The sequence below is a fragment of the Pithys albifrons genome, chromosome 6 (assembly GCF_047495875.1).
Source record: "Pithys albifrons albifrons isolate INPA30051 chromosome 6, PitAlb_v1, whole genome shotgun sequence".
NCBI classification, from domain to species: domain Eukaryota; kingdom Metazoa; phylum Chordata; class Aves; order Passeriformes; family Thamnophilidae; genus Pithys; species Pithys albifrons.
In genome coordinates this window covers 41,418,299-41,440,635 of record NC_092463.1, presented here as the reverse complement: position 1 = coordinate 41,440,635, position 22,337 = coordinate 41,418,299, and the positions used below count along the sequence as shown (strand labels likewise).

The 22,337-nt window shown below is 40.3% G+C and overlaps 1 protein-coding gene across 4 annotated transcripts in view; it reads right to left on the bottom strand.

Annotated features, from left to right (window-relative positions):
• Window positions 1–17,768, bottom strand: part of FUT8 (fucosyltransferase 8) — a 116,415-nt gene extending 98,647 nt beyond the window's left edge. For 3 of the 4 annotated variants that reach the window (XM_071558597.1, XM_071558594.1, XM_071558598.1), the window contains exon 1: window positions 17,571–17,768. The gene's annotated coding sequence lies outside the window, so the exon portion shown is untranslated. Of the gene's footprint in view, window positions 1–4,558; window positions 4,618–17,570 lie in introns of those variants that run through there. The other variant, XM_071558595.1, reaches the window with a different exon arrangement.
• Window positions 17,769–22,337: the final 4,569 nt, after the last annotated feature.

Here is a 22,337-nt window from a genome sequence, read left to right as displayed (position 1 = left end):
AAAAATATAATTCAACTGACACAACATATTTAGTGGGATACTCCATACCATTAGAGAGCATACTTGGCCCAGGATGGACAGGCACATATGGTGGAACAGGAAATCTTGTCTTGAATATCTTAAGATTTGAATACTTGTTCTGAGATCCAAAATGCAACAGAAGCCAAACACTCCACATAACATTAGAAAGAAAAAGTTACAGTGAGAAGGAAAGTGTAGAACTCCTATAAATTACCAAACAAGAAAATTTAAGTGGATGAGGGTTTGGAGGGACTGTTGGGAGAGACTGGTTGGGGTTTTTTCCTGTTGTTTTTTCTTTGTTTGTTTTATTTATTTTAGACAACTATCAGAATCACTTAAATCACAAGATTCAATATTAATGATTCACCAAGTAGGCCTTTTGGGAAAGAGATCACAGATAAAACCGAGTCAACCTAGTTGGAAACTGGCTTGACTATTGCCTTTAAAAAAGCTAACCTTTAAGGTCATATCAGTCTCTTAATGACTAAAACTTTCCCAGGCACTAAATGCAAATCTTCATGTCAGAACAAGTCCTGGAATACTTTTGATAAAGGCCAACTGCACTCTTCCAACCTCTGGGAACAATCTGAGGGTTATCACATGATTGGGAAAACTTCCAAATGGTACTGCATACACAGCTACCTGTTTTGAAAGCTGAAAGATTAACAGAAAGGACAAATCTCAATCTGTGCCAGCTGTCCTCAATACCGGACAATGGTCCACTTTATTAGTGTTGATGCAGTCAAAAGGGATTTGAAATCAAACCAGCTTAAGGGAACTAAAATTAAGTGCAGATAAAGTCCAGAAAAGTACATAAAAGGCGGAAATAGTAACCATCCTTAGAAATTTAACCAAAAGAATGAGAAAATTTAGAGGCAAGAAAATCACACAGAAAGAATACTCATTGTAGAAACAGGCTAAGGAATGAAATGACTGAAAAAAGCTGTCAGGAAAGCCCAATTAAGAATGTGGTTAAGTAAGAATACAGTCAACATAAAGAAGAAATAAAAGCTGAAATGTTGGCAAAACCTGTTCTCTTCAAATAAGGTCAAGAAACAAAATAAGAAAAACAAACCTGGGTTTGAATTTGAGGAAGGAAACTGTTTGTGCAGTACAGCTTCATGATTATTTGTTACAAGTTGCAGTAATTAGTTCAAAAGAGAAATTCTATCCCACCAAAAGACAAGACTATGAGCAATGTAGGACAGTACCAGAAAAAAAAAGATCTGCAAGTTTCACAGAAGAAGGAAGACAGTACCCTACATATCACTGAAAAGCAATTGTGATGTTGAAAACATAACATAAAGGAATGTGGCTGTAAGCCAATTAAAAAAATCTAACTTGTTTCTAGTTCATATTTATATAAAAAAGCTAGAGAGCCTTGCTATTCAATATGAAGGTTCATTTTAAACTGTGGGATTTAATTCAGCTTATCAAACTGCTGACATAAAGGAGGTAAAGCTTTTTAAGAATTAAAAAAGATATACCTTACTACCCACTACAAATACCAGCTACCCCTATAAATACCATTACCCAAGTCTTTTTACAGTCAGAGAAATTTATATTGAAAGAAATGTGAACGCACATGAGAAATACCAACACTAAAAGAATTATTAAGGACCCTTTATGTGGGAATTGAAACAATTCATTTAGTAGATTAAAAGAAAGAAATTTCATTTTGTATTGTGTCTTAGACTTCCCTCCGTTCTCCTTCCTCTTTTTTCCTTCCTTCTTAAAAGGTAAGTTCTTCAAACCTGCCCACAGTGAGCACGTGGTTTGATTTTGCTATGGAACTTATACTAGGAATTCGTATCATTTCATCTTTCCTTTTAAGTTTTTCAAGGAAGAACAAAATAAAGATCATAGCACTTCAAAGTCTATCATTGATAGCTTGAGTGACTCTGCTTTTATTAACTGATTGGAGAAATAGCAGGGCATAAACAAGACTGTGGTCAACCTCATTGCTATGACTCAGAACCATACCAGCAACTGTGCACATTTCAGAGATAGTATCTGTTTCAAACCGCTGCCATTGCTCCTCTGTGGGAAGGCTTTGAAAAGATGCAGGCAGCGTTCAGCATCCAGAAAGCTGAAGAAAAAGGAAGACCATAACACTGCTTCCCTTGAGGAGAGAGCAGTGCAGCTTCATGTTCATATCAGACATGGTAAATTTTCATGTTTATCAGATAGGCTAAACAAAGGTAGATCTTAAAAAAGATGTCATGAAGATTATCAAATCTAAGATCCTGGTAACTAAGATCAAAGAAGTGGTCAGCGATTTTCAGTAAGAAAAATCCCGAAGACCTTGCTGAAATTTGCCTGTTAGGTGGTTGATGGTGCCCGATAATGAAGGAAGCTGAAAATTTGCATTGAATTAATTCCATCAGCATGAATATTATACAAAAAAATTTGCAATTTTTATCATTCAGTACACCAGAAAACGCCTTAAAACTATTCTTCATACTATACTCCAAGTTTTATAGAGCCTAAATCTCAGGGAAAAAATATGCACTAATACTAGAGTACATTTCATTTCAGAAAGGTTTCAGGTGATTTAAGTTTCTCATATTTAAATACATTTTGATACATCTTTTCCTTGAGGATGCTTTACCACAAACAGACTAAAATAGGGTGATATTAAGAGACTATTGCTAAATGTGTGCTTCAAGCTTCCTCCTGAAGTGGTTGTTATCTTTCTATCTCCTACTTTTACTACCCATTAGCCAATCTTGTATTCCTCTCTTACTCCTCTGATGCTTAATTTATGAAGGAAATTTTTAGAAAATTACACCCATCTTTCTTACTTAGGGATAAAAATCAAATATAATTTTTAAAGTTACGTGTTGAGTTTAATAAAGCTAAACTTCGTATTTTTATCTCTTTTAGTGTATAATATATAAAAGAAAGCAAACAGACACTGCAATGACTTTACTGTGGGTTAAAGGTTCCACAAATGAGTGCTTCACTCATTCCCAAAACAAGCGTATATTGGTAGTAAGTCATGTTTCCCTACACTGTTCCATGGCTATGATTCAAGCTACCCTATTGTGTTAAGTTGCCCTTGGCTGAAGGAACAATACCCACTCCTCCTTCTCAGCTGGACAAGGGGGAGAAAACAGGATGAAAAACAACTCCCAGGATGAAATAAGGCAGTTTCCCAAAGCAAAAGTGAAACGTTGTGCATGCACAAGTAAAGAGGACAAAAAAAAAGATTATTCTCTCCTTCCCATTAGCAAGCAATATCTGGTCACCTCCCAGGGAACAGGGCTCAGCACGTGCAGCAGTTGCTCCAGAGGGCAAACACTGTAAATAACAAATGTCCCACTTTCCTCCTCCTTTCCTTAGCTTTTATATCTGAGCTGATATCATACGGTATGGAATATCCCTTTGGTTAATTTGGCTTAGCTGTCCTACTTGTGTCTCCTCTCAGGATCTTTCACACCCGTAGTCAACTGATGGGGGACAGAATGCTGGAGAAACAGCACTGATGCTGTGCCAGCACCACTCAACAGCAGCCAAAACACTGGTGTGTTATCACCACCTTTCCAGCTACCAATGCAAAGTACAGCACTGTGAGGGCTGCTGGTGGGAAAATGAACTCCAGTCTCAGCCAGATCCAATACAATTTATATAATCTAATATAATTACATAGTTTTGTAGATATGTATGTCTATATGCGTATCATATGGATATGTACAGTCTACATGTATAATCTAATTTTCTAACCACAAAAAACTGTAAATTGTATCAAGCACGATTTCTGTGTTCCTTTATAACAGCAGCTCCATTTAACCCCTGCAGTCAAGAGGTGCTGACAGCTACCAAGCAAAGAAAACAAAAAAGAAACCAAGCCAGTACTCAAACACAGATACAGAATCATGAAATAGGGTTTGCTACAAAATCCTGATCTCAGTAAGAGAAGGAAAAGAAAAGATAATATATGGAAGAACTCTGGAAAGCATTACAGAAAAGACATTGTGACAATGTTAAAAAAAATTTATATGTAATCTTAAATCTGATATAAAAGCAAATTTTGCAGCCATTTTAACTATACACATAGTTTTAATGAGATACAGTTTGACATCAGTGCTGTCCAGCACTGAACTCCTACTCAATAAAGAAGGACAAACTTGTCACTGTATTTCATATATTTCCACCAGGAAATAGTCTAAAGCTGATAAAGCACAAGATAAAAGATAGATGAGAGAGAAAATATTGAGGCTCAAACTGCACCCTCAAGAACTGATGACTCTGCCTTCCAAAGATCTTTTCTCTACACACTATACATGCTGTCAGCAATTACATATATTAATAAGTGCAGTTTAGGGAAGACAGATCCCTAAAATAGTATAAATGTCATTAGAAATTACAGTTCAAAAGACAATATTCTGTTTCTGTTTACCACATTCCAGCAGAAATTTTTCACACTGATATATGTGGTACTAATACATCACAAAAAGTATTTACACTGATTATTCTTAAATACCATCACACTATATGGGTGGGGGTTTTATCTTAGTACATACTAACTGCATACCTAGGACTATCCACCTTCAAAGTAAGTCTTCACACAGCACGTCCAAACACAGCTGAAGAATTCTCAGAGGAGAATCCACAGTTCACAGCACTTTTTCATCTATAATCACGTTTGACCTAACATGAAAATAAAAAAAGCCATTATCTAAGAGCCCTGAGCTCTAGAAACACTTCAATACCAGGTGATGACAGTAAACAAGCACCATATTAAAAACATTTTCTAGCAACACCCAAGAAAAGAACTGTCCAAAGGAGTATTCCAGATGCTTCCATTTCACAACACTTACTATTTCCAAAAGAACAGTTAAAGCTATCACCTTCTCTGATAAGATATGCTTAAACCAGATAAAGACATAATCAATCTCATTGTGGTTGCTTCTGCCAGAGATGGTAAGAAGTTTAAGCTAAATACTACACAATTGTAGGAGACTTCAGGAGAAAAGTCACTAACAAAAGGTTATCAATCTAAAGATTCCAATTGTTTATGACTTCAAGGAGCCCTTGAATAACAGAATGGCACTGAGAAACATTACTTACAAAAGCAGTTTTTTACTATCCTAGAAGTCAGATCAGTGGAAACCCCCTTAAGAAACAGAAGACTGTACTGGTTAAATATGTTTGACTAACAGGTGCCACTGAATTATATCCACTATTTACAAACTTCTCATCAGGAACCAATAATCTTCATGAACATGCAGGGTGCACCTTTGCTGTCTAACACAGTGTAAGCACGTTGCAACATTTCACATTGGAGTCACGAGGAAACATATTTAAATGAAAATTTAATGACTGAGGGAAAGTGCTTCCATGTTTACATTAGCTATAAAAACATGAAGTCAAAAGGCCTGACTCAGAATGAACACTGTCCAGTATCTCTATGCACCTTTGATACAGCACTCAGAAATAAAAAAGATACAATTCTGCTTGCTATTTTTAGCACTTACTTTCAAACATAAGCATGCAACTGATACCTTGGTTAACATATTTGATGGGACACTAAATGATATTTCCATTTGCTAGCTCAGATTTTTGAAAATATATAAAATTAATCACATAATTCTATAAAAACAAAAGGCCATCAGGATTAATCATTTTTTTCCTAAATAATCTGTTGCAAAACACATTTGGTGTGATTTGAAGAATGGGAAGCCATGCAAAGGGACCTGGACAAGCTTGAAAAGTGGGTCCATGGGAATCTGATGAGATTTACTAACACCAAGTGCAAGATTCTGCACCTCAGTGCAACCCTTGTGTGCTGGTTCAGGCCATGACAGGGTTAATTTTTCACAGTAGCCAGAAGGGAGCACGGCTAGGACACAAGTTATTCTATACCACCTCATGTCATTGCAGGGGCAGTAAGAAAGGATTCTCACTTCTGAGGAGAAGGGCTTCCTTCCAGTCAAGAAAATGTGGTTGAGGGAGCCATCCAGTATTGTCTATTATGGGGAATGTTTGTCTATGTGCATCACTTCTTTTCTCATACCTTTTGTTTTTAATATTGCTGCTTTTACTGTTCATTTTCTTATCTCATTGCTGTTTCCAGTAAATGGTTCTTATCTCAACCCATAATCTTTGCCTTTTGTGCCTTCGATTGGAGGAGGGAGGGAGAGCTGAATGTGGTTTAGAGAGTCTTGGTGGGGGGCACTGAATCTGGAAGTACCATTCCCACACCAGTGTGTGTTTACAACACCCCAGTAGCAGTACAGGCTGGGGGATGAACAGATCAAGAGCAGCCCTGTCAAGGACTTCAGGGTGCTGGTGGATGAGAGGCTGGACATGAGCTGGCACTGTGCACTTGCAGCCCAGAAAGCCAATCATGTGGCCAGCACGTCAAGGGACGGCATTCTGGCCCTCTGCTCTGCTCTGGTGAGACCCCAACTGGAATACTGTATCCAGCTCTGGGGTCCCCAGCACACCAGTTAGAGTGAGGCCAGAGGAGGTCACCAAAACGATTAGAGGGATTAGAGGGATGGAGCACCACTCTTATGAGAAAGGATGAGATTTGGGAGTGTTCAGCCTGGAAAAGAGAAGGCTTTGGGGTGACCTAATTGCAGCTTTCCAGTACCTGAAGGGAGCCTACAAGATTGAGATGAACTTTTTACAAGACCATGTAGTGACAGGACAAGGGGGAATGCCTTCAAACTGAAGATGAGTAGGTTTAGATTAGATAGCAGGAAGAAATTCTTTACTGTGAGGGTGGTGAAGCACTGGAACAGGCTGCCCAGAGAAGGTGTGGATGCTGCATCACTGGAAGTGTTGAAGGCCAGGCTGGATGGAGCTCTGAACAACCTGATCTGGGGAACGGTGTCGCTGTCCACAGCAGTGGGGCTGGAACTACATGATCTGTAAGGTCCCTTCCAACCCAAACCATCCTATAATCTATGACTTTCAGAACATCATACGAATGCCTTAACCAACATGATATAATTTCAATATACATGAAAATCTTTACTATACTGTACCACAGTGAATTTTATGCTTGTCTTCCAAAATACAAAATATTTTTCATAAACCTCTACTTTAAGGAGAGAGCCCTCTGCCTGAGAAAGCAGGATATTATTTAGCCAAGAGCAAACCTGAAATCAGACAGGTTCAAGTACTGCACAAGGGATCCCCAGAATTAACAAAGAGGTAAAATTTACGTTATATTAAAGCACCAACCAAGACCAGTGGGGGAATGCATAGGAGGAGGGACAGGGAAGTGAATACATGTCATGTCAACAGAAACTTCAGATAAAAAAGACTCAACTGATGATGACATAAAAAGTTGGATAAAAGGATATCTTAACCACAGGTGAAACCTGTAACTGTGAACAAACCAACACACTGGAGACAGACACTCATCTAACAAATCCACTTAGTAGGCATGCAAATGTGGCAGTTCCCCTGCAGTACTTGTGAATGAGCAAGCCCACCTCAAACAGCCACAGCATGCAAATAGCAAACCTGAGATTGAAACAGTTTGACTGATATACTCACAATATAAATATGAAAATGTGCCACAAAAAATATAGTCCTGGTAGTCCTAACTGAAAATATAATTGGTCACAAAATTGTAATTGTCTCTGTAAAGCAGGAACAGAAGGATCTTGTCTCCTGAGGACTTTAAAAAACAGTGGATTTGGAAGTAAACAAAAAATCAATGCTCTGTAAAACAGTATTTGAACTCATCCTCTGGAGAGTCTAGAATTGAAACAAGTCTGGTGAAGAGATACCAGTATATCCTGTTATATGTCAACACACAGTTTTATGACCTTACTGTCAGGTGGTCAGTACTTGGGATATTTCCTATTCTTGGCCCAATAGCTTGAAACAACTAGATGTGTTCAGTGTGCCTGAGGATAAACTACAAGTGACTTTTTATACACATACAAAGAGGTCTTAAGAGCGAGCAACTGAATAGAGACCATGTTCTCTCAGCTCTTCTGTAGACACAGAATCTGCAGAATTATTAACATTACCTATGCATGACACTGCAGTATGTTGTACAGGAAAATTAAACAAGCATTTTAAATTATGCTGATCTCTCTATCTCATATACATGCCTAGATCCTTGAGAGACCAACATTTCTCTGCTCTAGTTATACTAGATCCCTCATCCTGTAAAAGCGGTATCCATTGTAATCAAGTGAAGAAGGAGAAAAGGGCTTTCTCACATGCATTACAAGGATCCTGCTGCCACTGAAGAAAAAGAAATTACCTCAGAGGAAACCATCAACAACATGCTCCCAAGGAAGTACACAAAGCACACACCTGCAGAGTATGAAGGTGTTGTTATAGGTGCAAGCTATTACCCCCATATTATCCAAATGACCATCCATCTTTACAGCTGTGCTGGTTTAAAGGTAAACCGGCAGGAGAAATGAACCCAACACAAGAGAGATTATAAGACAGTTACAATTTAATAATAATAAAAAAATTACAATGGTCACCCTCTCACAGTGATAAAACTGGTCCCACCTGCTGAACCAGGATAATAGCCTGGCAGGGCAAACTTCCAAACATTGGTACCTAGAGCAGCATCATTTCATTGAAGTTAAAAGACAAAAATGGCTGCAGAGAGAATGTCTAGCAGTTCAGTCCAAAATCTAGACTGCTGAATAAGCATATGCAATAAGAACAACTCAAGGACAGCATCTTTCAATGCCACTGGATGCCTCCATGAGGAAAAAGGTGTAATTCACACTGTCATAACAGCTGTAACTTAGAAATACTCCAAGCAGAGACAGATCAAAAAGTCAGATGCTGTACTGTTAAAAAAAAAACCAAAATCCCAACAGAATTGTGAAACAGATTTAGTTATTGAACAGAAATGTGGAGACATGCATCCAGAAGACTGTAAACTGTGAACAAGTAATTCTAAACTCCAGACTACAGAAAAAGGAAGGGCAGAGATTAAGCATATCAAGGCATGGCACAATACCACAAAGGTGTCTCAGTGAAACCCCATAAGTCAGGGAAACAATTAATTTATTTTTGTTTTTTATATTTTCAGTTTTTCTCCTGTGAATTCAAACCTTGCCTTAAATAAGGAACAAATGCTTGCCTAAGCAGCTGAGAGGAACTAAAGACACAATGTGCCCTGCCATGAATGGTCCTATATGGCTTCGGGTGGGAGAAAAACAGGAGAGAAAGAGTCCATCAATGCATCACATACAGATTAGATAACTGTATACTTAAGATGGAATAGTTTTTGCTGTTGCAGTGTGTGTTTCGATACTGATTGTCAAATAGGGGAAGTTACTTAGCAAACACCCAAAAAGAAACCAGCTGTCAGCTAAGCACAGCATATCAGAACCCTGTGTACATATTTCAGGTATACTACACATTTTTTCATCATAAATAGAGGCATGGAGCTAAAAACAAAGGTCTCAGGCAATCTAAAAGTGCACAGTTTGACACTTGGTCAACAAAAATCACCTTAGAGGCAAAGTGTTTAAAGAACAAATATTTGTAACTGAAAACACAATTTTTTTTAAAAAAGTTACATAAACCGTTCAATAAACAGCATATTGGATACTTTAATTTTTATTACATACATCCATTTAGACTCCTCGAAAAAAAAACCTCCAAAAGCTTAACAAATGTATTGGTACCCACACAAATCTTGAAAAGTTACTATGTCTCTGTGGAAGTTCTAAACAAATTATGGTGAAGTTCAACATAAGTAATATAGTAAACTAAAGACAAACATTGGGAGGTTATTGGAACAGAATTCCTACTGTTATTTTACAAAATCCTTTGTAAGAGCAATGCTTTGAAAAAAGAGTCTAACTCACAGCAACTCAAAATTAATGTCCATAAAATATTCACAGCAATGTTCCACAAGCTTCTAAAGAGAGTCTTTAGCTTACAGAATTAATAATGTCACAGTGATATTCATTGCTATTAACTGTCTCACAAAAGAAATTCTCTAACTTTACAGAAAATTACTCATCTTACTACTATCAAGTTATGAAGCAAACATATAATGAAAGCAGACTCCTAAAAAGCACTTACATTCAGAATTAATACTGCTACCACAAAGTAATTGTAGCAGAACAAACTTCATCAAATTCTAGAATGACCAACAGCTAGTGTTTCATTTTATTTTGAATGTATTATATTTTCTGAACATACATTATGTAAATTATGTTTTATTGATATCTAATATTCAAAGGAACTAAGTTGAATGGTTGATTTAGTGGAAACTTTGCTTTGCTACAGAAATCACCACTTGTTTTAGGGAGGATGCCTAAAGACTACAGGTTAGTAAATACAACAAAGGAGGCAAAAACCTCAAAAAAAAGATCATTCCTCATGTAACATCTCACCCTTAACAAAAATGAACAAATAAATTTTAAAAATATGTGTGTGTGTGTGTGTATACACACACACACACCCCAGCCTGTTATTTAACAGTACTTCTTTGCTACACTCAACTCTTCAGATTTTAGCCAAAAGACTTCCAAAACAGTTATGAGGCTCCTTGCATCTTAGGACTGCTCCTCTTCCTTTATTTACTCCCCATCCCCATGCTGAAAATGTGGCAGGGGAGGAAGCAAGAGAGAAAAGAACAGGAAGAAACAATAATCATGTGAGGAAACTAGTACATAATGTTTGGGGATGAGAGGAGAATCAGAATTGATTGCAACTGATTTAACATATTGTCAGACAATCCCCACCTTAAAATGATGCATTATGCGCTACATAATATGAATTTACATAGTTATCATGACAAATGACGCAGAGAGATCACCTGTTTTTAAGGCTGACAGATACTTCATTGTAGAAGATTCATTTTTCAGTTTCTTTTGAGTTGCCAAAGACTTTTTAGAATGACCCATTCTTTCCCAGGTGTCCATGTCAAAGTTGAGCAACGTATCCATTGTATGCAAAACATATTTTTGCCCTTTCCAAGGAAAGCTCTAGAAAAACACACTTTTGCCTCATTACAAAAGGATATTTTTACTTTAAAAACTTTAATCTCTTGCATTCTTTAAGTTCCACATGCATCTTCCTATCAGACACTGAAATTCTTATCATGACATAAAAATGATGCTGTTGTCAAGCTCACTGTAATGTTAGTGTTACTGATTTTGTTTTGATATGTTGCAGCTGAGCCACCTACATATTCTGTCTGTACTGATTCCATTCCAATATAAGGCTTCTGGGAGCTAAACATTGACAGCTGTATTATCACAGGATAATACAGGTTGGAAGGGACCTCCACATGTCCCCCAGTCCAACCTCTGGCTCGAAGTCAGCTATGAGATCTGAACAGGTTGCTCAGCTTTACCCATCTGGGTCTTGAAAACCTCACAGCTTCCCAGGGCAACCTCTTAGACAGCTTAGCTATACTCATGGAGAGAAAATTTTTCCTTATATCGAGTCTGAACCTTCTTTGTTTCAATTTACAAACACTGTCTCGTGTCCTCCCACTGCACATCTCAGCAAAGAGCCTGATTCCATCTTCTCAGTGATGTCCTCAAAAACACCAACAGGTTGCTGTTAGATCCCACTGAAGCCACCTCTTCTCCAGCTTGCTCTCTAAGCCTCTCCTCACAGGAAGCGTTCCAGATCCCTAAGTTGGTAGGCCTCCACCAACTTCGCTTCTGTTTATCAATGACTTTCCTGTACTGAGAGTCCCAAAAGTGGGCCACAATAATCTAGATGTGGTCTAGTGAACACTAAATAGAGAGAACCACTTTCCTTCATCTCCTGGCTATGTTCCTTCTACTAGAGTCCAGGATGTTGTTGCCTTTCTTTTCTTCAAGCTGAATCAGGGTTGTTCAGCCTGAAGTAGAGAATGCTTCTATGAAACCTTAGAGTACCTTCCAGCAACTACAGGGGATCTACATGAAGAGCTGGAGAGGGACTTCTCACAAGAGCATATAGTGGATAGGACAAGTGAGAACGGTCTTCAGCTGAAAGAGGGATGGTTTAGACAAGACAATGGGGAGAATTTTTTTACACAGTGAGTGTGGTTTCACCCAGGAGCAGGCTGCCCAAAGAGGTTGTGGATGGTCCTCCCTGGAAGTGTTCAAGGCCAGGCTGGATGGGTCTTTGAGCAACCTGGTCTAGTGGAAGGTATCCAGGCCCATGGCAGAGGGGGTGGAACTAAACAATATTTAATGTCCCTTCCATCTCAAACCATTCTGTGATTCTGCAGGGCCATGATGCTGCTGACCCAGAGTGCTGTCTACCAGGACTCCAGGTTTCTCCAGCAGAGCTGCTTGCCAGTCTGTATCACTGCAAGGCGCTTTTCTTTCTCAGGTGTAAGATTTTGCACGTGTTCTTGAATAAAACTACAGATGGACCTTTTATTCACAATGACAAGGTCCCTCTTAGCAGCAGCCCCATCCTTACACATATCAACTATTCCCCACGATTTGGTTTCATCTGTAATCACAAGAGTACACTTCATCACCTTCTCAAAACAAATTCCAGCAGTCCCCCACTTGTTAACAACTTCCCTATGTGACACATTGAGCACTTCCTTCTAAGTCCATCCATCCAACCAGTCTTCTAGTTATCTAGTTCTCCATCCACTCAGCCTGTAATATTCAAATCTGGATACAAGAATATTGTTGGGGAGACAGTTGAAAGTGTTGCTAAAGTCAAGATAAATCAAATCTACTGTCCTTCGTGCACCCAAACATTCAATCACTTTACCACAGAAGGCAATCAGCCTAGTCATTCATGATCTACCTTTGATGAGTCCATGCAGATTGTTCCTATTCACTTCCTTCTTCTTGTGCTCAGGAATGTGTTCCAAAACCACCCATGACCTTATTTTCCCATGGACAAAAAGGAAGCTAGCAGGCTTTGTAGCTCATTGAACTGTATTTTGGCCTTTTTTGAAGGATACAACATATGCCTTTGCTCAGTCACAGGGAAGGTGTTCTGGTATCCAAGATGTTCCAGAGATCATGAGGAGGGATCTCAGTCTAACTCTGGCCAGATCTATCAGCATCCTCAGTCATAGTCCATTTGGCCACCTGCACTTTTATGATTTTGGTTCTCTCAGTAATCCCTGAGTCCTCAGCCACTGCTGGTAGCTGCTCTCCTCAAACCCTGCTAAGGTAAGCTAGCCATGTGAAGAAAAGGGGAGAAAGAGAGGAACCAATAGAATCTGACTGAAGAAAGAACTGCAGTGTGGGAAAAAGCTGGTACAGTTGACATGGTGAACATAACCTTGAATTTGGGATACAGTCCAATCTGAGATGGGTAAGAAGACAGACAGGAAAGGAAGAAACAAATTCAGATGAGGGAAGCCAGGAAGAAAGAACAGAATGAAGCACAACAGAGAAGGTGGAAAACTCCAGAAGACAGAAATGGTGCCAGTGGAAATGCAGAACACAGAGAGTACAGATCCTAGTTATGATGGAGAACTGGACGTGAAACTGAGGATAGTGGACAGAAAACTGAGATCAGCAGACAGAAGTATGAAGAGCTGGAAAGGAAAGAACACCATGATAAACAATTTATTAGTTAGAATCTCCCTGCACAGCAGTTCTGGATTTCAGATAAAAAGCCCTTTAGCAAGAAACAAATCATTTACATTGGGAAACTAGGATTGTGACAAAAATTTTAGAATAGGGCAAAAAATATTGGGACATGAAGATATCACACAAGAAATAAGCAGAAAAATCAGCATCCAACAGAATATGTTCACTGGAATAGAACTTAAGATTCCACTTTTCATCACTACTTTGAAACATTTAAATAATCTTAGAAAACCATTCACAGATTATGTCATTTGGACCACAGATGAATTACAAATTACTAGTATCACATTTTCTGCTAGCTCAAGTGGTAGAAGTCTCATGGCAAAATATATAAATTTCAGCATTTCTAAAGACTTACATGCCATATGCATATTAGTCTTATATACTCAATCCCACATGACACAAGATTTCCTCCTATCCATAAGGGTTGCCATCGTTTTTATCTAGCATGTTGAATATTTTGTTTATAGGCGAACAACTTTGTTCTCTTGTATCATCACAAAAATTAAAGATCATTTGATCTTGTTCTCTGTGCCCTTGTGCCCAGAATACTCTTGCTACGATCCCGAACAAAATGTTAAAAAAAAAATCAAATCGCAATAATACATCATATAAGGACCTTGCCATAAGCACTGAAAACATTGGCAAGTACACTGTTAATAAGATAGGTACTGCAAGAAAAGAGAGGCAATTAATACTGTTCTGGAGAATTTTATTTTATTCTTGTTTCTTGCATGCAAATCATCTTTAAAAGAAAAAGAGAAAAAATACATATAAAAAAAATTGCACAAGTTTTTAATGAGCAATCCATTCTTCATCAAAATTATGGACTTAGTTGTTTTGGGCTAACATTGCAACAGATATAAGTATTTATACTTGCATCTAAATCAACACACACTACACTAAATCAAGCAGTAAGGTCTTTTCTAGATATGGATTCATGGATCCCTGTTGAAGGGTCTATTAAAAACAAGAAAGAAAAACCAGGTTACTGTTAGTAAATTAGACCTTTATGGGAAAATGGCTCAGAACACACAAATCATTAGTTCACTGATAGATTATTTTGAAAAATCATATCAGAAAGGCCCTAAATTGGACATTCAACATGAAGCAATATATAACGTGTCTCCAGGGACTTCTGTGAAAATATTCCTAATGAAACATGCAGGCACTAGAGACTGAAAGTAATGAAACAGCAGAGGAGGAAATTAAGCAGGTACAGTATGAACCACACATAAGCAAATAGTAAGGCTACACGTTATTTGATACCAAGAAAAAGGTTTCAATATTCAATACTGGACACCATCTATGACATTCTATGCTATATACTGAAAGAAACATTGTAGTGAAAAGTGTAACACTGTAATAGGCCAAATTACAGTTCCTACAAGAATCTGTAATTCTGGTATTTCATGATTTACAAGAGCTTGACCTTGCAACTTCAAAGTACTTTGAATACAGTGATTGTCGCACAATAGCAAAACACACACTATTTCCTTAAGAAACACACACATCGCTTCACTTGCAGATTATATTCATCATACAAGAGAAGCATAGTAATGCAATCATACACAGCACGCATCATCTACATTTGTTTTCCTTCTTGTATTAGTAACATATTCTATCACCAAACAACAAGCTTGTGAATGAGTCCAGAAAAAGAATTGTCACATTTTGCTTTGACACTAGCTCCCCCTCCAGACCAGCCTAAGATTATAGTAATGACTTTTTATTTTCATTCTGGCTCTGCAACAAGATACAAAATACTCAAATTCATACCTCCTTCATTTTCATCCCCTTAAATACCAACAAACATACAGAAGAGATAAATAATATATAAAATTATCATTTATTATTCTTTTTACTGTACATAGATTCCAAGCCTGGGAAAATCATTTCGTTTAGAAAAGATCTGAGAGATAAAGCACCAATTCCATACAGTCACAGAAAGACAGGAATGGACCAAAAATATCATTTTTACACTATGAATTGTGTACAATATTTGTAATACATAAACACTCAATTATACAATCAATTCTCTATTTGCAGACCCAATAAAGTCATCATAAACCACAAATGCCAAACCGAAAGGAAGCCCCTACATGGTTTAATACTAGCTTTACTAATTCACTTAAGCTGACCTAGCTCCATTTCTACACCAGCAAGTATAGCTAACACTTTTTTTGTTCTCATATTATCTAGAACCAATATCTTTTCAGTTGTTCAGCTAATGAATCTGCCAAAATTTTAAACAAATGAAGACACAAGACTAAAAGGGAAAGAAAGTTACAAATTCCAAGTGATCTTCTGGGTTTCCCTGTTGTCAAATGTTCTAGCAGCTACATGACTAAAAGAGTGAACTTGCCTGATTCAACATTCTAAGGTGATTCTTGCCCTTCTCTCATTGTTGAACTGCTCATTCAGAAAATATGAATAATTAATCATATTTTCGACTGTGAAAAGGATTGTCTTATTACAAGTTGTTGGGCAAATATGCAAACTTTGCAATATGCTAGCCTGCCAGTTTAAGGTACATATGCATATGAAACCCTAACAAGTATCAATAAAAATTTGGCAGTAAGCACACCTGCAAAAACCAGAGAAACAGCCACTACTGGAAATATACCAAAGCAAAGTCACCAACTCCTAATAACTAGTTTTCTTTAATTATGAAAACAATTGTAGCAGAGTCATCAGCAGCACAGGCAATGTTAGTCATTTATTTGCTTTTGCAGTTCATAGTGGGGAACTACTTGGAAAAGGAAATAAGATTAATGCTACCAAATCAAACCTTTTAATGCTGAAACACTCTTTCCAAAGTATTTACTGCATTAGCTTTCAGGCCTAGACATTAGGATACTTTATTTTGGGGTAGAAATAGTATGTTTGTATACTGAAATACACTTTTCAGCTGATGTGTATGTTTCAGTATGCAAACACACGCAAAAAAAAAACAAAACAGGGCGCTAAGTGCTAACACGAAATCACAGGTGAAGTGAAGAGGGTTCTGAACACATGATTGTTTTCCACATCCACGTATACACAACATGTGGATCATGTGTGCACTGAAGACACAAGGACAGCAGGTACTACCCCGAGGAAGTTAGTCTTTCAACAAGCAATTTTTCAGCTCATGTCTTTGCCCATAGGCTTCTTGGTACAACCTGCACCACGACATCATAGTTCCTGTCTCCTCCTGTACGCTCAACCACGAGCTTCTGAAAGCAGAGGGTCACCACCCGGTCTTTGGAGCATCAAGAACACGGTGCGTGCGCACACTTGAACACACGTGTGAAAGACCTGAGCGTACATCAAGCACAAACCTGGCTAGAGGAAAAATTGCCAGAGCCTTACCGATAACAGAATCCGTGACCAAAGCAGTTAATTGTGCCGAGATACGGTAAAGGTCGCCGTGGGAAAAGCCCAAGCAACAACCGATGGCTTCGTACCCTTGCCAGACAAGCACTTTCTCGAGCTACCAGGCGGCCTTAGAGCATGAGCTCCGTTCACAAATCTCACGTTTCCCGTGTATTTCTCTGCCAAAACCAGGCGTCCCCCCGGGCGGCCGCAGTTCCCGGGACAAGGAAAGTTGGGGGCCGCTACCCGCGTCCTGCAGGAACCGCGCAGCCCTCGCTTGCCCCGGGGCAACGCCGCCGGCCGGGGCTTGCATGCATCTCCCTCCCGGGCCCGGCCCGGCCCCGCTGCCGACGGTGATGCCCCGGCCGCCCGCCGAGCCCCGGCCTCCCGTTCCTCCTCTGCCGTGCTCTCCGGCGGCCTCAGGCCCCACCAGCGACGCTCAGGTGTGGGAGCCCACGGGGACCCCGGCACACGGCGGGGAACGGCCCCCTCCCCGCCACCATCACTCCGGCAGCGGCGCCGGTTGCTGAGCAGCGCCGGAGTCGCAAAAGCGGCGGCGCCAGGCCCGGGGGAGGGATGGGGAGCGCTGACCGGAGCAGCACCGTCTCGCCTGGGTACCCGCTTCCCCGCCGCCGCGGCTCCCGCTCAGCCCCCGCATCCCCTTACCCGAGTGCCGGCGCCGCTGGCGGAGCCCGCGCTGGCGCTGCCGCTGGTGCCGTGCGCGGGGAGGCGGCGGGAGGGCGGGGGCGCGGGGCGGGGAGGGGACGGAAGCTGGACCCGCCGGCGCGGCGCGGGCGGCGGGGCCGGGGCGCGGGCAGGGCGCGCGCCGAGGGCGGGGAGCGGCGCGCAGGCAGAGCGGTGACAGCGGCGCGCGGCCGGGGCAGTGCGCGCCCCGAGAGCGCGCTGGGAAGAGCCGCGCCGCGGGCGCGCGCCTGCCGGGGGAACAGCCTATGGGAGCGCGAGCCGGGCCCCGGCGCCGCGGGAGCGGCCCCGTCACGGAGCGATGGAGTGCGCATGCGCGCCATGGACCTTCCACCGCCGGTGTCGGGTCCCTCCGCCTCCTCCCTGAACCCCCGCCGGGAGCGGCCCGGCGGCCCCACAGCCCCGCACGGGGCTTTTCCTGCCAGGAGCGGGACCCGCAGGGTGGCAGCGAGAGCCTACGGGTGTGGGGGGAACGGGAGAGTGCGGAGCAGCGCCCCACTGAACGCCGCCGCTGCGCTCCCTCCTCCTGCGGAGAACGCGGAGCGGATGGGGCGCTTCGGGGCGCAGTGCGACCTCCCCTCTGCCGCTTGGGCACTGCGGGGACACGCCTCTCCCCCGGGGCAGAGTTATTCCCGGCGGCGGGGCGGGGCCGGGCCGGAGCAGGGCGGGACCCAGCGGCCGCACTCGGAGGCGCCGCCCAGAGCCTCTGGCAGCGCCGCCCGCAACAGGCTGACCCATCGCGCAGCTCCAGGGCATCGCGCCCGGGGAGCGCGCTCAGCGTGGCTTGGTGTTGTTAACGTAAAGATCCCTGCAAAGGATAGAACTGTCACAAAAAACTGTATTACTGGAGTAAAAGGAATGCTGTGTGTCTGCTGGGTGCCAGCAAGACTTGGGAGTGGCTACTGTAGCACATACAACTTGTTCTGCTGCTGTGGCTTACCAAAACCCTTCCTGAAAGAGCACATAAACACATAAACTCGGGTGGATGGAGAATTTCAGGGCAGAAAACAGAACTATCATTTCCTAAACATTCACATGGGAAAGCTATATACATTTCCAAAGTTTGCAACATGCACTGGGAATGTTTCAGCGTGCTTGGGAGATAAAATGGCAGAGATGGGAATGTGAAGCGAGAATTGCAGTAGGAGTATGTTTCAGGATGCTACGACTTCTGTAAAAGCCGGAGATGTAGAAGATGGATATTTTATAACTATCACGTCCTTTTCGCACCCCCTCCAAGGCTCAGAAGAGCCTGCATATTGGTACTCTGTCATGTATTTGTTCACACCTGTCATCTCTGGTTTGTTCTGCAAGCCCTCCTTTTGTTTTTCTGTTTTGTTTTGTTTTGTTTTGTTTTGTTTTGTTTTCCACAGAACTAGTAAACATTCACAAATGTGCTTGTAAGGTCTCTGCAGGATTCTCTTGGTTTTTCTCGTTTGACTTTTTATGTTAGGAGTCAGCTGTGTGCTCACATGGAGCTTGGGGCACAACCACTGCAAGCATTGTCTGGGGGACAGAAAGAAGAATTATAATATTCTGTGCCAATAGCAATCTTTCAGAGAGACCTGGAAGTGCCAAAATAATTAATACATCTGTTGTCCCTAGGGTTTCAATTCCTAACTGACAATACTAGAGATTAGTTTGGAAATTGAGATCACAAGCAGATTGCCAATGGTTGTAAAGTATTGGGTTGCAGTTGCTACCTCCTATCACTGATAGTTGCTGTATTTACTAAAAATTATATTGCCTTCAAATTTAGCCAAGAATTTGGATTCCATAAACGCACTTCCACCAATCAAATAAATTTTAAAAGTGTAGATATATGCAAAGGAGCCAAAACCATGTGCAGATATGGGAAGGAATCCCCTATCCTGGAAATATTCAATGTCAGGTTGAACGGGTCTGGTGGAAAAGGTTCAGGGGGTTTGGACTAGATGACATTTAAAGGCCCTTTCCAATGTAAATCATTCTATGACTCTAAGTTGCATCAAGATGATCCAAAAACTTAAGGCACTGCTTTCCAAATGATACATTTGCCTTTGCTTGAAGAATATCACCCAAAGAAATATGATAAAAGAAAATAAAATCATTCAGGGAGACATCTGAAAAGTATCTTCTTCTGATGGGTCTTTCCTGTCTGGTATACATAAATCTCACTACTCACCCCCAAAATATTAGGGTACTTTCAATGCAAACAGTTCTTAGATACATTGTTTGCAAACTGGAAAAAAAAATCAGGCCAAAATAAATGGGCTGTTGCATTAGTTCACTTGCGGCGATTTCAATTGTACTTACAATGTGTGAAATTAAATGCATTTCAAGTGATTGCCTAATGCAATCAGGAAACTACTGCCGGTTTACTTACTTTCAAATCCATGATATTCTGTGCTACAGGCATATTCTCTTAAATCAAAGAAAATGACACAGTACTAGACTTAGTATCCACTGGAGATACCAGTGGATGAAATCTGATCAATCTGCACATGAATTTTCAGTAGAATATGGTTAGGAAATTAATTATCTTAAACAATTTTAAGGTGGGGGATTCTAGTTCTAGTTGTCCAGTGTGCATTTTCTAATGTTAAGCTCCCAGCTTACTGAATCGATTTACCTGATAGAGACTCAAAACCTGCTGGAGTCAGCTAATTTTTTCCCTTTGGCAAGAAGATGGTAGCACGGTTACATAGCAGGTGGAATCTCAGCAGGGCAACTCTTGTTTCCCTTTGATGAGATATCCTGCCACCTGTCTCAGAAGTTTCTCTGAGTAGCAACTTGAGCTAAAATGAAATGTAAAAGTATTTGAAGTTTTACCCCAAATACATGAACACATACTGAAGTCCACACATAAACCTCACTACAAACAAAATTCTGCTTTTTTGAACTTTTTCTTTCTCTGTGCAATGCTAGCTGTCTCCTGTTCTTCTTTGAACCCCACAGCCATACAGCAGTCTTAATGGACACCAACAGCTCCCCCAAAAAGATATTTGACTGCTTAAATCCTATCCCTTTATATGAAATGTATCCTCATCCCAGTTGTATGGTGGCCTCAAAAACTTGAAAATCAAATTCAGATTTAGCTATCATAGTAGTGAAATTAAGCTGAGAGGAAGAATCATCAGAGTTGGAAAGCATGTAAAAAATGCTTCTCAAAATAATTTGGGGTTTTTTTCTTAAGCATCTGGTTTGGGGTTTGGTTACCTTAGGTTTTCTGAACATCTTTTGTTTATTGCAGTGTAACTGTACCTTGGAAATGCTTCACTTATAAAGACACCCAATTCTCCAGGTGATGCCAGAGTTAAACGACACTCTGATCTGAATCCCTCCATACGCAGCTTAGTGCTGCAAACTGGCTTCACTTCACATCAACGATTTTACATTATTTGTTGCAGGCCACTGTAAAATGGTAGAACTCAAGTATCACTAAAACTAAAATCAGAACAGGAGGGGATTACAGACATTTTTCTCTGTGCTGACCACAAATAATAGTTTCTGGCGTAATTTACCTAAGCTTTATTTTGTCTTGTGAAGTAGGAATAAGGTATGGGTAGAAATAGCTCAGGATCCATATATTTAAGAAACAAATGAAGAAACTACATTGGAAAAAAAATTGCAATTGGAGAGGGAGGTTTCTCTGCCTTTGTCCTTCTTAAGTAAAGACTGTATATGCTGTGGAGGAGGAAGAGCTGGGAAAGAATACAAACATCTAAATCAGCTAATTTATCCTCCATATAGAAGTCAACATGTTATGAGTACCCAGACACTGTAGCAGTCAGGAAACTGCAGAAATGCAACCAAAACATAAGAATTACAGAAAACAAATCAGAAGAGTTAAAGGAAAGTCAAGGCAAAATCAGCAGGGACATTATACAAATTGCCCATGTTAAACAAAACTTTTTTTCAATGTCTAACAATGTTACCAATCATTTAATACAAAATCAAATTCCTTAAATTCTAAAGAATGCTTTAAAGGCTCCATCATATCTTTTTTTCTAGCCATTAGTATTTTTCCTGCTTTTTCAAATGGTTTGAAATCTGATCATGTACTTGTTAAGTCTCAGTTTCAGGTAGAAAAGAATTGCAAATAATTGAAAAAAAAAAGGCAATAATGTTATAAGAAACTTTTTAAAACATTTTAATTAAGACTTAAATCTGTGTCCATAAAAGGATATCAAGAAAACCTGTATTTATTTCTCCTTTTCCAGGAAATGCCAGCTGAAAGGCATGCTGTACAAAGTAATGGTTCATTCTCCATGGAAAACAAAACAAAATAGAATTTTCTGAGGAACTGAGATATATTGCTGTTACAAGATGTATGGTAGTGCTTCAGCATAACATACAGAAGTAGTTGCAGCTGCAGAGCAACTTAACAAATTTTTCTGTCCCATTTATCAAAACACTTTCAGTTTCCAGCTTAAAGCAGGTGAAATCATAACTAATATTGCACAAGGACTGTTTATCTGTATCCAAAGCATTTGAATAAAGTGTTTCTATAAATCAGTGCAAACTTATTTTCTCTTGGCACTTCCACTTTTACAATGCTTCAGTTTGAATTCTGGTGGGATTTGATGTGGCATACCAGTTTGTTTCTGTTCAAACACTGGTTTAATTGCAAGCAAAGGCTTCAAAGTCAAAAGGAACGAAGTGCAAACACAATTAAAATGTGCTGGGTGGGCCATGTAATCAAAAAATCACATTGCAGATGTTCATCAAACATCAAAGATGCCTGTCTAT